Source organism: Macrotis lagotis, chromosome 1 (genome assembly GCF_037893015.1).
Source record: "Macrotis lagotis isolate mMagLag1 chromosome 1, bilby.v1.9.chrom.fasta, whole genome shotgun sequence".
NCBI classification, from domain to species: domain Eukaryota; kingdom Metazoa; phylum Chordata; class Mammalia; order Peramelemorphia; family Peramelidae; genus Macrotis; species Macrotis lagotis.
Window position 1 is genome coordinate 626,776,480 of NC_133658.1, and position 19,262 is coordinate 626,795,741.

Consider the following 19,262-nt stretch of genomic DNA (forward strand, 5'->3'; position numbering starts at 1 on the left):
TTCTAAACCCAACTGAGTGTGTATATTATTCCCTCACTAAGTCAAATTCAGTGAGAGAGTAAGATTCAAACAATACCACCTTTCTTTCCCTCTACTGTAATAGGTTTTTTGTACCACTTCATATGATAAAATTTTTCTTATTCTGCCTCCCATTTCCTCTTCTACCTGTACAATCTTTTTTACCCCTTATTGTTTTTTCATTATTACATCAAAGTCAACTTGTATCCATACCCTCTAAGTATACTCTTTCTAACTGCCCTAATAGAGGTACAATTCTCAGTAGTTGCTAGTATAATCTTCCCATGTAGGGATGTAAATAGTTTAACCTTTTTGAATAACATGTTTTTGTTTTTATTTCCTTTTCATGCTTCATTTAAACCTGGTATGTGAAGACTAAATTTTGTTTAGCTCTGGCATTTTTCATCATGTTAATTGAAAATTCTCTTTATCATTGAATATCCATTTCCTCCTTGAAGGAATATGTTCAATTTTACTGGATAGTTGGTTCTTGGTTGCAATCCAAGCTCCTTTGCCTTTCCAACTAACACATTCCAAGTCATTTGATTTTTTAAAAATATAAACGCTGCTAACTGATTATGCATCCAATCATGGCTCCTTGAAATTTGAATTATTTCTGCTTGGCCAATGGTAGTATTTTCTCTTTGACCTGACAATTCTAGAATTTGGTTACAATATTACTTGGAGTTTTCATTTTGGGATTTCTTCCAAGAGGTGATTGGTAGATTCTTTCAATTATTATTTTATCTTTTGGTTCTAGGAGGGGGCAATTTTCCCTTAATAATTTTTTAAAATATATTGTCCTGGCTATTTTTTCTTTGATTTTTCTTTTGATCATGGCTTTAAGGTATTCCAATAATTCTTAAATTGTCTGACCTGGATTCATTTCTAGGTCAGTCATTTTTTCCAATGAGGTATTTTATATCTTCTGTTTTTTCATTTTTTGGATTTTGTTTGACTGATTCTTAGTGGCTCGTAGAGTCATTGGCTTTGACTTATCTAATACTTATATAATAATTTATCTAATTTTTAAAGAATTTTTTCATTTAGCTTTTGAATCTCCTTTTAAATTTGGGCAATTCAATTTTTTAAGGAATTGCTTTCTTAATTTTTATGCTTTCTTTTTCAACCTGTTGCATCTCTCTTGAATAACTCTAATTTCTTTTCGAATTTTTCTTCTCCCTTTCTCATTTAATTTTTAAAATCTTTTTTGGATTTGAAGAAGACTGAGACCCATTCATATTCCCTTTTAAGTTTTCACGGGTAGTCATTTTGATATTATACTCTTTTGAGTTTGTATTTTGGTCTTCTCTCTTGCCTTTTTCTATGATTAGTGTTCTTTATTTTTTGCATACTTTTTAGCCTATTTCTTGACTTTTATATTTGAGGTCTGCATCTGGGGCATGGAGGAACTGACTGGGGTTCCAAGAGTCTGGTCACTGGTTTTTGCTCTAGGGCCTGTAGGGCTTATAATATGCCCACTGCAAGGGGTGCCCATGCCTGCTTGCATCGACTGTTACTGGAGAACTAGAGCTGGCAGTTTACCTTCTGTCCTGAGGCTGGAGGTTTCATGGCTGGTCTGCTGTGCTACTAGCTTGCTGAGCCAACATTGAAAACTTTGGTAGCTGATCTGGGCTGTGACTAGGAGCTTCCCACTGACTTGCCTGGACACTAGGAAAACTGGACTGCTTCTAAAATATCTGAAGCAGAAAATTTGTTCCACTTTTTTTTTGTGGGTTCCAACAGTCTGGAATACATTTAAAGGCTTGATTTACCATTGTTTCCAAGTTTCATGCAACTTCCTGATTTCTCTCTGCTATATTGACTCTACCTCCATGCCAAATTACTTTTTACCACATGAAGGATATTTAATAAACTATTGTTGGATGTGATTGGAAAACTTATTCTCTTTATTTTATATAAACCAATAAATAAAAAGTTAAGCTTAATTGAGCTCTTTGTTACTCTCCTTCCTTCCTTCCTTCTCTTTTTTATCTTCCTCACTTCTCCTAACTACCCTTTTTCTTTTTCCTACTGTCCTTCCTTTAGTTATATTTCCCCAGGGACAGAATTATAAAAGTGACCCTTCTCACTTTAATTTAGATCTGATCCATGTATCTTCTGATTGCTATTGCCAGTGCTCCAAAAATTTAGTTGCTTTTAAGCATCTGAAAAGACAACACTGTACAAAAGGAAACAAGAGATAAATGGTAAATGTAGCCAACCCTTAGAAAGCCATGAGATCATAGTTTACACTTGAGTGGAAGTGAACTCTTCCACCCTAACTCTATGAAGTTTAGTGTTATCCTTACATATCAAGTCTGGCATAAGGAAGTAGTAGGGATCATTTCTTTAGTACAACCACAGAGTCCTGACTTAGCAACCAATTTAAAAAGTCATTATGGCCATCTGGAAAGTAGTCCAAGGATATGTGTGCTTGCTTTGAAGTGAGGGGAAGACTTCTCCATTACATATAACCCAGAGAGATGCTGTACTTTCTTCCCTGAATGATCCAGGACATTCTGTCAAAGCATTTGAATTAGTTTTTTTTTTCCCCAAATTATAGCCACTCTTTAAGTTTAAGATATCTTTGGGATGCTTTGAGATTTCCAATAAGCAGTTGCAATATGAGATCTGAGATCAGGAGGGAAATTAGACCTGGACAAATTGTTCTTTTGTATGGAGATGATTATTGAATATTTGGGAACTAATGAGATTACCAAATGAAATAGTATAAAAGGAGAAGAGAGGAAGGTCCTTGAGTGTTAAGGGGAATATCCAAAGTTAACAGATGTGACCTAAATGATGATCCAATAAAGGAGTCTGAGAAGGACAAGTGTGACAAATGGGAAGGACATTCAAGAGAGAGAAAAGTATCATAAAAACCTAAAAAGGGGAAGAGGGTGATTGATAGTGTCACTTGATTGACCTCTCTGGATTCTCTCCATGAATCCCCAGGAACTTCTTAATCCTGCCAAATCACTTCAGTACTATAACTCACACCTTATCAATAAACTAACTTTTGCTCCTGGGACCCCTTTTTCCTTCTGATTAGAGGTTGGAAAGGGGAAAGCTCCTTCCAGAACATCCATTTAAAGATGGAAGTTCTTCATTTCCTGCCTGATTGTACTTCATTGGACTTCTTCATAGCACCCCTGTGCTGAGTACCTTCCTCCTCAACCCCCTTTTCTCTTTTTGTATGCTTCACTTGTGAGCTCCTTAAGCAAAAGTATTGTCTTTTGCTTTGATTTCATCCCATCTTAGCATTCAGTAGTGCTTAATAAATGTTAATTGACTGATTTGTATGTGGTTTTTGAGGACAAGAATATTGGGATCAAATATAGCCATTCATAAGATTATTACTGTTCTGAACTTGAATGTGGAGGATTGATTAAATTGATTTATTAATAATAATTTAATAAATCATTATTCTGAATTAGTCAATGAATTAAAACTGTAGATATGAAGACAAAAATGGAAGAATTCCTGCCTTTAAGGAACTAAATATTCTTTGTGGAAATACTATTTGCCAAAACAATACATTTATATAAGTAAATATGAAGTAACTTAGTGGTATGTGGTAGAGTCTGTGTGCGTTTGGGTTGGGCTGAGACTACTAGTAACCAAAGAAAGGCCACGGGTAGGAAGGAGATAGTCCTTGGACTGAGGCTTAAATAGGGATTTGAAGAAACAGAGTTAAGGGGTGAGAATATTTGAGGCATTGGAAAAAGCTAGTGTGACTCATGCAAAGCCATGGAGAAAAGAATGTTAAATTAAGTTAACATTTATAGAGTGCATCCTATGGGGTAGTCCCTATGCTAAGCATTTACAATTATCTTATTTAAATCTTATAACAACCCTAGGGGAATGTACTGATAATATTTCCATTTTATGGATGGTGGAAACTGAGACAAACAGAGTTTAAGTGACTTGCCCAGGGTAACACAACTAATGAATCTATAAGTTGACATTTGAAAGTAGGTCTCTCTGATGTAAGCTAGGTGATGTAATAAGGGCAGCTGGGTGGTGTAGTGGAGAGAGGGCAGGGCCTGTAGACTGGAAGACTCATTTCACTGGGTTAAAAATCTGGCTTCAGACACTTACTATCTGTGTGACCCTGGATAAATCACCTAACCTCTGTTTGGCTCAGTTTTATCATCAATAAAATGAGCTGGAAAAGTAAATGGGAAACTATAACTTTGCCTAGAAAATCTTAAATGGGTTCATGAAGAATCAGATACAATTCAAAAATTATTGAACAACTTTCTGTCTCTAAGTTGGTATTATTGGTACATAGCAAGTATCTAATAATATTTGTTGACTGATTGATTGAGGATTGGCAAATAGATCAGGTTGGCAGAAATGCAGAAATATAATGAGGAGTAATGGATAATAATTCTGAAAATATACGCTGGAGCCAGATTGTGAAAGTCTTTAAATATCAGTGGTGTTTATATATTATGCTAAAGATACTATGTAGTTAATGGAGTTTTTTCAGTAAGGATGTCCTATGGTCAGATCTGGCTTTAATAATATAATTTTGACCATTTTGTGAAGAATGGATTTAGGATGGGTTGGGGGAAATTTTTAAGGAAGGATAATAATGCTTAAATGGAAATGAGATTTCCTTTTTTGTAACTGTGTTTTCTAAAAGACAAAATGACTTTCTCCCATATTCAAAAATCAAGATTTGGCAAATGATAAGCACTTAAATGAGAACAGAAGCAATGCTGTTTTATGGGGAGGAATTTAAGGAAGGAAGCAATATTGGGTTTTGTTATAGAAAGATAATCAGCCTTTCCCCTTTCTTCCTCCCAGAGGTGTGAGGAAACCCAGTCTATCTGATTACTTTCAATCCCCCAGGGTAGTAATTATTTTATGATAACACCAATAAGGCAGTCAGGAGAGTGTTGTTTTTGAATTTCTTTTAGCATAATAGCTAAATACATTGAACAGGGTCTTTGTCAACTGTGAGGTCTGTAGAGATTAATCTGCCCTTTCACAGAGCTTAACTGGCAGCCTGACTGTTCCTGGAGTCTATTTTTTCTTCTAAGAGTCCTGAAGGAATTCCTAGGTACAGATGGACCACAAATATAGGGTAGAGAATTCTGGAGTTTGAATTATGAAATATATTCTATGTAGAATGTGTTGAATGTGTTAAATTAAAGAATTGCAGATTCCTGTACTACATTTGTATCTTTAAGGTTTACATATCACTTTCCAAATATCTTCAAAAAGCTTTATGATCATCTCATCACCCCCCAGGAATTAGTGACACTTATTTATTTGGATTAGTACTTGAGGATAGAAAATCTTTAAATTCCTTTCTAATGCCTATCACATTGTCATGCATCTGAGTAGGGGTGTTAAGAGATGTTTTTAATGTGAGAAACTAATGAATATTTTATTTTTTAAATTAATGGTCATTTTAATAGAAAACTTTTTTCCATGATCAGAGTGCCTTTTACATTAGAGATTTATAGTATTAATAAAGATACCAAGATAATAAATGTTTATTAAACAAGATAGAATTATGTATATATATGAATATGTATATATATGCATAATATATAAACATTATCTAGGTATTTACTTACATATATATCTCTGTATTATATATTAATACTTAAATAATATACAAAGCAAGTTTAACCATATACTTCCTTATTGTATTCTTTAAAACCAAAGCCAGATAAGAGGTCCTATTATACATGATCTTCTTTCTTCTAATCGAAATCATAGGTAAGAGAGAATTATTTCTATTGTTCCATTTTAATTTCAACATAAATATTTATTTAAGTACACATATGTGCAAAACTTTGTTTTAGACACAGAAAGTACATAGCTGATAAATAATTTGTTCCTTGGGGGAGTAGGTGGCATAGTAGATAAGAGTACTGGCCCTCCAGTTTGGAGGATCTGAGTTCAAATTCAGCCTCAGACACTTAAGGCTTGGACAAGTCACTCAATCCCACTGCCTTAAATAAATAATATTAAAAATATAACAAAATTAAAAACTTAATCCTTATATTCATGTTGTTTATAATACAAAAGGTTGGATATGAGTACACAAATAAATAAGATTCAAAGGAATATAACATTACAAAATATTAGGATGTAAAACTAGAGAAATGCAAATTAAAATTATGAGGTATTTTCACCTTCATTAGATTGGTTAAGCTGATAGAAAAAGAAAAGGACAAATGCTGGAGGGGAAATTGCTGGTGGAATGATAAGGTAGTTCAACTATTATGGGCAATTGGAATTATGACTAAAGGATTGTAAAGTTGCATGCCCTTTGACTAAGTAATACCACTCCTAAGTCTAGATACCAAATAGATTAAAGAAATAGCAAAAGAATATATGTTTACTAAAAAAAAATTGAATGGTTCTTTTTGTGTTGGCAAAGAATTAGAAATTGAAGGATTGCCTCTCAAATGAGGAATGACTGAACAATTTATGGTACCTGAATGCATACTATATAGGGGATGGTTTAAAAGTCTGAAAAGATTTTTTAATGAACTTTTGTGAACTGAAAGTGAAATAAAGCAGAGCCAGGAGAACAGTGTAAACAATAACAGTAAGACTAAAGATAACCAATTGTGTAAGACTTAGTAACTGATCCATAATGATCCACCACAACTACAAAGGACTCGTGATAAAAATATGCTATCTGTGTCAAGATAGACGATATTGCTCATCTTTTTTTTTCAAAACAAGGATAATGGCTGAATATGTTTTATATGATTTCTTTTGCAAATTTCTTGACTTACTATCATATTAAGCATGGGTAATTTTGGAAACATTATATACCTTTTTCCAAAATGTTTATTAACCTGACAAATCACAGAAATATAAAAATATAATATGTAATATATTATAGAAAAAGTTTGATTAAATATTGGCAAAGCATTTGCTATGCATCTTAATATTCAAGGGTATGCTGGAAACAGGTCCAAACTTACATGTCAAAAATCAGCAACTGATAAAAATCAGTATTTTATTATTTAATATTTTCATAGCCTTAAGGAGCACACTAATAATGCAGATTAAACTTACAAGTGTATACTTTTTAAAAATCTTTTTGATAGATTTTATTTGTTTTGTATTTTACAATTTTCCCCTAATCTTGCTTCCCTCCCCCCCACCCCTACCCCCAAAGAAGGCAATTTGTTAGTCTTTACAGTGTTACCATGGAATGCAATGATCTAAATTGAATGTGATGAGAGAGAAATCATATCCTTAAGGAAGAAACATAAAGTATGAGATATAGCAGATAAGATACCATTTTTTAAAAAAAAAATTAAAGATAATAGTCTCTAGTCTGTGTTCAAACTCCACCATTCTTTCTCAGGATATAAATGGCATTCTCCATTACAGATATCCTAAAATTGTTCCTGATTGTTTCCCTGTTGGTATGAGCAAGTCCATTAAGCTTGATCATCACCCCCATGTTGCTGTTAGGGTGTACAGTGTTTTTCTGGTTCTGCTCATCTCACTCACATCAGTTCATGCAAATCCCTCCAGGCTTCCCTGATTTACCATCCCTCCTGGTTTCTAATAGAACAATAGTGTTCCATCACATACATATACTACAGTTAGTTAAGCCATCCCCCATTTGAAGGACATTCACTCAATTTCCAATTCTTTGCCACCACAAACAGCTGCTATGAATATTTTTGTACAGGTGATATTTTTAGCCTTTTTCATAATCTCTTCAGGGTATAGACCCAGTAGTGGTATTGCTGGATCAAAGGATATGCACATTTTATGTTGCCTTTTGGGCATAATTCCAAATTGCTCACCAGAAAGGTTGGATGAGTTCATAGCTCCCCCAACAATGTAATAGTGTCCCAGATTTCCCACATCCCTTCCAATATTGATCATTGTCCTTTCTGGTCATATTGGTCAGTCTGAGAGGTGCAAGGTGGTACTTCAGAGATGTTTTAATTTTTATTTCTCTAATAATTAGTGATTTAGAGCAATTTTTTGTATGATTATGGATTGCTTTGATTACCTCATTTGTAAATTGCCTTTGCATATCCTTTGACCATTTGTCAATTGGGGAGTGGCTTGGTGACTTGTCTTTTTTTTTTAAGTTGACTCAGTTCTCTGTATATTTTAGAAATGAATCCTTTGTCAGAAATACTAGTTATAAAATTTGTTTCCCAATTTACTACATTTCTTTTGATCTTGGTTACAGTGGTTTTGTCTGTGTGAAAACTTTTTAATTTAATGTAATCAAAATTGTCTAGTTTATTTTTAATGGTATTCTCCATCTTTTCCTTGGTCATAAACTGCTTCCTTTCCCATAGATCTGACAGGTAAACTATTCCTTAATCTCCTAGTTTGCTTATAATATTGTTTTTTACGTCTAGATCCTGTATCCATTTTGATCTTATCTTGATATAGGGTTTCAGGTTTTATTCTAATCCAAGTTTCTGCCATACCAACTTCCCATTTTCCCAACAGTTTTTATTGAAGGGAGAGTTTTTCTCCCAATAGCTGGACTCTTTGTGTTATCAAACAGCAGATTACTATAATCTGTTCTTGCTATTGCAGCTGGTCTATTCCACTAATCCACCACTTTATTTCTTAACCAATACCAGACGATTTTGATGACTGATGCATTATATAATTTTTTATTATATTATATATGTATATGCATTATATAATTTTAGATCTGTTTTTTTTTTCTGGAGATCCATTCTTAAACTTTACCAGTGAAAAGGCAGTATTACTCCATAAATACTGAATGAACTCAGGAGAAGATTAGAAGAAGGTTCACAAAATGAAAGAATTTCTAGACTGGAGGCCTAGTGACTATAGGCTTATAATAATTCCTATAATAATAATAATAATAATAATTGATATTTATATGGTATTTTAAGGTCTTCAGAGTTCTTTATATTCATTATCTTTGATCCCTACAACACCCTGATGATATAAGAAAAAGATGGAGAGGTTGGACTAACAATTATATAATGAAATGGATTTGGAAGTGTTTGATGGTTTATACTCAAATCTAGTTATTAATGGTTCCAGGTAAGATTTGCAGAAAAAATCCAGTTGAGTGCCCTAGGAAATTATTTTTGGTCTTATCCCTTTTTTAAATTTAATTTTGATTTTTCTCAATTATATATATAAACTAAAATCAATCATCTCCCAAAATTTTGAGTTCTAAATATCTCCCCCCTCTCCTTTCTTCTTCTTCGGAAGGCAATCAATTTGATATAGATTATACTTGTGCAGTCATATAAAACATTTCATAGTAGTCATTAGTCCATATTTAGTAGTTGCAAAAGAAAATTCAGACCAAAAAACAAACCCCTAAATCCCCATAATAAAAATGAACAAAATTTTTAAATGTTTTGATTTCTATATAAATGCCATCATTCTTTCTTCAGAAGACACAAGCATTTTACATCATAAGTCTATTGGAATTGTTTTGGAATATTGTATTATTGAGAAAACCTAAACCTTTCAGAGTTGAATATTATACAATATTTCTGGTACTATATCAATATTTTCCTGTTTTGCTCATTTTATAATCATCAAAGCAGGCAAGTCTTTTCAGGGTTTACTTACAATACAGTCATATTCCATTGCAATCCTATACCAAAACAAGTGTCTGTGATGGAAAGACCATGGATTTCTTTTTAACATGTTTTTTATATTTTGGCAAGGCAAATGGGGTTAAGTGGCTTGCCCAAGGCCACACGGCTAGGTAATTCTTATTAAGTGTCTGAGACCGGATTTGAACCCATATACTCCTGACTCCAGGGCCAGTGCTTTATCCACTGTACCACCTAGCCACCCCTGATTTGTTTTTAACATTTTAATCAATTTTTGAGATTATGGAACATACAGCATACTTATCTAATGTACAGATGGTACAAAGTAGAAGTTATAAAAGGGTTAATTCACTGAATGAAAATCAGGATCTAGAAAGACCTTGAATGTTTGGAACATTGGAATAAATATAACAAAAGGGAATCAAATACAGACAAATGTAGAATTTTGCATCTTGGTTCCAAAGATCAACTTTAAGAACAAGATGGTGGAAGCATAGTTAGACAAAAATGTAAATGAAAAATGTCCCAGGGTAATTAGAAGACTGTCTTGTTCAGTATTCAATCATGTACAACTTTTTCTATCTTTCATTATCTCTCAAAATCTGATGAACTCCCAGGTCAGTATAAATCTGCTAGAGAAACATAATTTAGATGAATTGGAGCTATATTAAAAGACAAAGTTTTCCACTAATAGAAGGGTGATCATTCCGTTGTATTCAGTCTAAATCTGGAGTATAGCATTCCATTCTGTAAGTCATGGTTTAGGAAGGACTTTGATTAGTTAGAGCATGGGCCAAAGAATGTAATCAAAATGGTCAAAGTCTGTTGTCCATGTCATGTTAAAATCATTTGAAGAAAGTGGGAAAATTTGGCAGAGAAGATACCACAGCCCCTCTCAAGTGCTTAAAGGATTATCAGGTTGAAGGACTGGATTTTTTCAGTTCAATTCTGTTTTGTTTTTTTAGGTTTTTTGCAAGGCAAATGGGGTTAAGTGGCTTGCCCAAGGCCACACAGCTAGGTAATTATTAAGTGTCTGAGGCTGCATTTGAACCCAGGTACTCCTGACTCCAGGGCCAGTGCTTTATCAACTACGCCACCTAGTGGCCCCTCAGTTCAATTCTGAAGGAAGAATCAGAAGCAAGAGTGACAAAAGAGAAATAGGTCTAGGTTTTTTTTTTTTTCACAAATCTTCAAAGTTCTCAGATTAAACTTTTTCCTGGAGAGACAGTAAGTTAATTAAGGACAGATTGAAAAACAAAGGTAAGAATTCCTGAAGAAAAGGGAAATAACCATAAGAAATGAATATGCTCATACTTAGCCTGAGAGGAGAAAAAGAAATTAAAGGGGACCCCCTCCCCTTTATATATGATTGGGATCAGGTACCCACTTTGGAAAACAGAGAGCCAGAAAGCTGACCTGAGGTTGTTCTTATCTTTGTAAATTAACACTTAACAATGAAGCTATATTTAGCAATTGAAGGGATTTGCATCTGATAGGTGCTTATGCTGCAGAAGGAGTCCACAAATTATAAGACAAACACAAATAATATTTTCTTAATATTAAAAAACTAGAACAATAGTTCACCTTCAACCTATTTACAATAGTTACTTGATAAACTTCATAAATATTATAACTGTCTATAAGTGAATGGACTTTTCTTGAAAGGCAGTGGGTTCACTCTCATTGGAAAACTCCAAGCTCTGACTAGATGACTTTATCTGGGTATACTTTAGTGTAATTTCCTTTTCAAGGATGAATTAGACTAAATAGCCATTAAGGTCCTTTCCTACTCCAAAATTCTGTGAACTGATGTTCTTAGAATACTTTGAAGTTTACAAAGTGATTTACATTACTTTATTTCACTGGAATTTCTCAACAATTTTGTCAAGTAGGTACTAAAGATATTATTATTATCCCAATTTGATAGATGGAGGGGAGAAAGTTCAAAGAGATTACAAATTTAAAGGTTTCATCCAAAGGTACCACAACTAGTAAATGACAGAGGTAGTAGTTATTTGATATGGGCTATCCTGATGTCAAATTCAATAGCCTATCCAAGATGTCCTGCCTCTGGATAGAACATGATAAAATCAAAGGTGGGATGGAGGGGAGATGAGTGAGAGAGAGTGAGCAAGAGACAGAGAGAGAGAGAGACAGAAACATGAATTCAGAGACAGACACAGAGATAGAGAGAGAATATGTTTTAATAATTTTTTCAGGAGAGTGAAAAATATTTCATCTGGAAACATCAAGAAAGACTTCATTAAAAGATTATAAACAGTCTGATTTTAAAGAAGAGTTGAAAATTCAAGACAGAGAAGAATTGGGTTTGTGTAATAAAAATAGAACTGGAAATATGAAATATATTTTTAAAAAGTTAGTTTAATTGAACTTATCAAATAGATAACAGATAAATACTTAGAATGAATTTCTCATTTGGTGTAAAGTTGAGAATTTTTCATTTACTGCTTTTCTTGTTTTAGTTTTAGTTTTGTCTATGCAATTCATTATTCTATTTATTCTCTTTTTCTTGCTGAAAACATTGAGAAATATAACATATCCCTTAATTGCTTTAGCTAAACCATGAAAGTTTCAATATATTTTCTGATGATTGTGATTTTATTACTTGCAATTATCTATTGTTTTAATTATTTGTTCTTTGCCCTATAGATTTTGTAAGATTAATTTGTTTAGTTTTCAATTTAATCATTTCTGGAAAGGCAATGTCATTGGAAAAGGTTTTATATTTAACATATCTACATTTTTGCATTTGATTGTGAGTTGTGTGTGTTAATAAAGTCAATTTTTGTGGATCCCTACACAGATGGAAAATTCTCTCTCTCTCTCTCTCTCTCTCTCTCCTCTCTCTCTCTCTCTCTCTCTCTCTCTCTCTCTCTCTCTCTCCTCTCTCCCTCCCACCCCCTTCCCTCTTCTGTTAATCCTTAATAATGAGCAGTGATCTATCATACCTAAGTCATAAAATCCTTTTCAAATCTTCCTTCTTTGGCTCTTTTTTGTCTTTTTTGCTAGAGATGTCCAGGTATGAAAGGTTTTACACTAAACTCCACTATTACAGCTTTACTGTCTATTTTTTGTCTTTAATGTGATTAACTTTTTTAAATTATTTAAGTGCTATGTAATTTATTGACTATATACATAATATATATTTCTATATCTATGTATATACATACACAAACACACACACACACATATATTGCAGTGATACTGGTTCATTTTCTGTAGGACCTTTATACATAATACAAATTTCCTTATTTTTTCTCTTTTATTATCATGTCATTTTTACTATTGCCTTGTCTAAAATCATGATCTTGGCCTCCTTTTCTCTTTTTAGTTTAGTTGAAGAATAAGGAATTTTCCTCCAACCCCTTCAATGTGAACTTTTTATACTTTAATGCATTTCCTAAAAAACCCAAAGATTTGTGGAATTCTGATTTCTAATTAATTTTGCTATTTTTTCCCTTATGTGGGCGAGTTCACCTTATTCATAATCAGTTATTATTATTGAATTGTTATTTTTCTCTACTCTTGTTTTTTATTTTGTTTTTGTAAGGCAATGGGGTTATGTTATTTGTCCAAGGTCACACAACTAGGTAATTATTAAACATCTGAGACCAAATTTGAACTCAGGTCCTCCTGAATACAGGGCTGGTGCTATATCCACTGCACCACCTAACTGCCCTTCTTTTTCTCTACTTTTATACTTTACCCCTCTTTGTTCCTTAGCCCTATCTTATAAGAAATGTATAGAGAGAAAACATGGTAAAGATTAGCAATCTAAATGTAAGTGATATGTTTCTGCTCCACACACTCCAGTCACATTATACACAACTTAGGCAATCTTGGAAGAAATTTCTAAAAATTATTCATTTAAAGATGGAAAGTCAGAGTCTCACAAAAAACAAGGTATTCTAAACCTTCGAAATTTTCAAGTTAAGAATGACTCATGGTGTGCTAGAATTTCTATAAATGTGATACTGCATTGGATTTGAGATTAGACTACAAAACCCATCTCTAACATTTCTATTCCTAACGTTCTGTTATTCTGTGCCCCAGTTTTCTAATTCATAAAATGAATAAATTGGATGAGATCTCTAATAATATTTCTAGCTTTGTAATTTGAAAACGGTTTTAAAGAGCTGGCTGCAAAGGATTTTAAGTTGCTGGGAAGTAGCTTTTAAATTGGAGAAGAGGAAGACAGGCTAATGGCTGAAGAAGCCAAATAGTATAAGGGGGAAAATATTCAACATGTATACATTATCTTTCTTTAAAATGTGTCATTGGATACAAATCCAGCTTTATTTGACAGCGATTCAAATTGAAAAAGTCATTAAAGAAATTATTATTGAAGTCAAAATGGTTATTAAGACATATATCTATATTTTGGAAGAATAAAACACAATAGGTCAGAATTTAAAGTGCAGGGATGCACCTTAATCATTATCAAATACAAAGCTATAATGGGGCTAGAACCAGAGGGTATTCTTACCTTGGATATTTTTCATGTATTTAACTGGTTAGATTTTTTTAAAAAATCCCTATCTTAATTAGCTAATCTGGTCTAGAATTTCGAGGGTCAGAGGTACAGCCCTATATAACCTAACTATGAGGTTCTTCATAACTATATAAACACACACACACACACACACACACACACACACACACAGAGAATACAAAGAAATGTACTTATCTTTCATCATCATGAGGTTATATTCTGGTTCTAAAAGATGAAACAACATGCACAATTATATACTTATTCTTTGTGTATCAATCTATATATATATCTAACTATCCACACATATGTTGTCTCTATCTCTCAATAGAGAGTATGTTTTTCAAGAGTAGGGATTATTTCAATTCTTTTTGCTTCTTGTTTTTTGAACTCTAGCACCTGGCCATGACAGGCACAATAAGAACTTCAAAAGTGGTAGATGACTTTTAATTGAGTATTTACTTGTTGACCTTTTAAAATAGAACTTGCCTTCTAAAGTAAAGTCATATTTCTCAAATCAAAGAGTGACAGGGACAACATGTCCTCAGTTCGGTCATTCACCATATAATTTTCTTGTTTTGTTCTTGACTATGAATCTATGATTTCAATGGTTTATGGAATTTCAAATGAGCAAAATCTTTTTACAAGTTAAGAGTTATCTTGACTTCTGAGAAATCAAATGACTTGTTCAAAGTCACACAGTCAGTATGTGTCAAGGGCTAATCTTGGACCCAATACTTCCTGATTCTGAGAGTCTCTCTGCATGGACATATTTTTACTTTCTTGTTCAATATATGCTTTTCATGCAGATTTATTTCTAAAATATATTCAGGAAACCATTTTAACGGCATATATACATAAGTATAAGAACTGACATGTATAAAAGATGCGATTTTACCTTATGGAATGTTGATTGATGAATATTTATATATACACATATGTGTGTATGCATGTATAGCTGTAAGAGAAATATCTAAAGGTCATTTCAATCATTTGTTCCCAATGGGAACTTTTGATGGCAGTATAGGGCAAGAGAAAATTATTTTCTGCATCAATGTAATTATGGATGTTGTTAAAGAAGGAATTAATTATCTTCTCTTTCTAGGTTGATTATACTTTATTTACCTCTGCTCTCTTATACTCTGTGTCCCAGACAAACTAAATATGATATTCCATGATATTCCATGTTGCACATGTATGTCTTGTCACAATTGACTTTGAACTATATCTTTTGGACATCAAATCCCCAACTTCCTACAAGGCATAGTTTAAGTTCTTTTACAAGAGTCCATTCTTCCAGATATTAGTGCTCTTTCATCAATATGTTTGGATGTGTATTAGATTACTTGTCTCTGTATAGCTTAAAGCAGTTCTTAGTTTTTTTTTTTTTTAATTCAAATGGGGCACTGGACAGATTAGGAGTCAGGAATTCCTGCTTTCAGATCTTACCTAGGTAAGTCTTTTTTAATGTGCTCAAGTGGACAGTGAAGATTTGGACTTGATGACTTTAAGGTCCTTTCTTGCTCTAAATCTATTTTATGAATTTTCCCCTTCCCTTCTAAATTCTGCCAAATCTATCTACACACTTTGCTTGCATCCATCTCTATTTTCTACTCAGATGGGTAAAAGCATAGTCCAGGGCTTCATCATTTTGAACCTGAATTTGTGTAATGGTCTTTTTTTCTCCTCTGATTTGCTGTGTATGTGCTCATGCATGCCAAGTATATGCATGTATGCAAATGGATAATAGTCCTCACCCATTCTAGTCTCTTTCTTCTCCAGTCTATTTTCTACACCACTGCCAAAATAATCTTTCTAATATATAATTCTGACCAAGTCATTCTTCTGCTTAAAATCTTCCATTGTTTTCTTTGGCTCTAAGATTAAATTCAGATATCACATTGTAGTGAAGAACCCATTCTCCAACTTATTTCACATTACTTCCTATCACACAGCCTCTGTTATGTTCAAATTCCATTCCTGGTCTGTTTGTACTCACAGAGGCCATGCCCTTTCTAAGTCCCTTGTTAATCCCCTCCTTTTCTGCCCCCATGCAAGACTCAGTTCAGCTATTATTTCCTTTGTGAAATCCCCTCCCTTGTCTAACTGTCTTTCATTCCTTAAATTTTATTTTTCATTCTAATTTCATTAAATTTTTCATCCATGTCTGATTCTTTATGATCTCATTTGGAGTTTTCTTGGCAAAAATACCAGAGTGGTTTGCCATTTTTTTCTGCAACTCACTTTATAGTTGGGGGCATTGAGGACAATAGAGTTGAATGACTAGTCCAGGGTCACACAACTAGTAGTCTAAGGTCAAATTTGAATTTAGGAAGTTGAAGCTTCCTAATTGTAGGTCCAACACTCTGTTCAATGAGCTACCAAACTGCCCCCATTTCTTAAATTACCTTGCAGTATAACTTATCAGTATTAATGTTGTATCTCACAAAACTGAACTTTTAGTACATTTCCACCATGCTTCAATTTTCAAACTCTACATGCATGTTTTGAAGAGTATTTCTGTTACAGAAAGTGGGGTATAGCTGACTTTTATCTTCCAGATCACTGCAGAGAGCAGCCAACTGTATCAGAGCTGTCAAGAAATGTTACTTATCAGAGATGATTTCCAAAATACTCAATTCAGCTTAAATCAATCTTGGTGGCTTAATAAACCAACAAATCTGGATAGAATGAAAATGGACACATTGACAGGTTTTATTTGGAAATGGGATGGAATAAAACTATCTCTGCGAAGGGGATATATGAGAGTGACAGAGATTGGCTTAGAAGGGGAAGATCAGTGTTACATCACCATGAAAAGAGGACTGCCAACTTCCTTTTTCCAGACTTGCAAAAAATAAAATGTGCTACTTGATGAGTAACAGAGAGTCAGGTTCATCCTATAGTCAGTCAAGAAGCATTTATTAGGAACTTATTTTCATTATAAACTATATTCAGGAAACCAAATTTAAAGGCATACATACATAAATACAGGAACTGAGATGTCTAAAAGATGCGATTTATGTTATAGAGTATTGATTGAAATGATGAGTATATATATATATATATATATAATATGTATATATATGTATATATACATATGCATATATATATATATATATATGTATATATAATGTTTTATCCTTCATTCTAGAAGAATGCCCATAACATAAGATAGGTGAAGCCATGACAAACATATGAATTGAATTTGAGTGAGGGGATGCCATATTAAGTTATCAGTTTCACTTTCTCCTCCAGAGCCATCTGGGTTCAGTGGCCAGATAAGAATCAGGACAACTGGAGATGGCCCTGAAAGAGAGGTAGTGAGGCAGTCAGGGTTAAATGACTTGCCCAGAATCACACAGCTAGTGTCAAGTGTCTGAGGCTAAATTCAAACTTGGGTCCTCCTGACTGCAAGGTCAGTGCTCTAACCACACTAACCTAGCTCCCCATATATATATATGTCTATATATATGTATCATATATGTATATACATATATCTATGTATATATATATATATATATATATATACATGTGATAAGAGAACTATTTTCATTTATTTCAATGATTTTTTCCCAAATGAGAACTTTTGATAATATAGGACATGAGAAAATTACTTTTAGCATCAATATAATTATGAATGTTGCTAAAGAAATAACTAATTATCTTCTCTTTCTGAGCTAATTACACTTTATCTACCTCTGCTTTCATGTAATTTATGTTCCAGACAAACTACATATGATGTTCCCTGTGCATGATACTTCATCTTGCACATGTTTGCCTTTGCCCCAGACTTTGACCCATACCTAAATTATTCTCCTGTCTTCTCTTTTGGACATCAAATCCCAACTTCCTTCAGGGCACAATTTAAGTTATTTTCATCAATCCCAATATAAATTTGGATGTATATTAGATTTACTTTTCTCTGTACAGGTTATTCCTTCCTCTACCCCTTAAAACTAAGCTCTTTAGAGCACAAAGGGAATTTATTTATTTTTCATAACTTCATATGGCATGGACAGGGCACTGGGACAGATTAGTAGTCAGGAATTCCTAGTTTCAAATATTTCTCTTTCTGCGCTCATGTGGAAAGTGAAGACAAAAACATGATTTTTGTCATGAAGGTACTAACATTCTAATAGGCAACAATGTATACAATAATTGTGTGTTTGGTTGTTGTCCTGCATTCTTTTTTTTCAAATTGTATTTATTTAAGGCTATGTCCCAAGGTCACACAGCTAGGCAATTATTAAATGTCTGAGTCTGGATTTGAACTCAGGTCCTCCTGACTCCAGGGAGGGTGCTCTATCCATTGCGCCACCCAACTACTCTGTTGTCCTTCAGGAAGAATATCAAAATAACATCTCTATGTTCAAGTGAAGTCACAGTGATCAAACCAATATGAGCTCAGGATGCTTTACCCCAGGTCAGACACAAATAGACCATGTGAACATTTTTGGGGCGTGTGTCTCTAAATCTGTGCTTCTTGTGTTTCTTTTGAGCTACTTCTATTCTGCTTAGCTCATAGAACACAGTATCTTCCTGAATGAGGGCATGCCATACTGGGTAGTCCTATGCAGTGTCTGTCATGTTATACAATCAATTCCAAAGTTTTTTTTTTTAGTTTCTCTCAAGGCAATGGGGTTAAGTGGCTTGCCCAAGGCCACACAGCTAGGTTATTATTAAGTGTCTGAGGTCGGATTTGAACTCAGGTGCTCCTCACTCTAGGGCTGGTGCTCTATCCACTGCAGCACCTAGCCACCCCAATTCCAAAGTTTTCAAGAGAGATCATGAGAATATCATGGTATCACTTTTTTCTGATTACTATGGAGCACTTGTCCTGTGTGAGTTCCATAAAAACTGTCTTTTTTTAAAATGTTTATTTATTTTGGAATTTTACAATTTATCCCCAAATCTTGCTTCTCTACCCCACTCTCCACAGAAGGCAGTCTGTTAGTCTTTACATTGTTTCCATGCTATACATTGATCTAAATTGAATGTGTTGAGAGAGCAATCATATCAAGAAAAAAATAAACTATGAGAGATAGCAAGATTACATAATGAGAAAAGTTTTTTTTTTTTTTTTATTAAAGGTGATATTCTTTGGTCTTTGTTCAAAGTCCATAATTCATTCTCTGGATACAGATGGTATTCCCCAT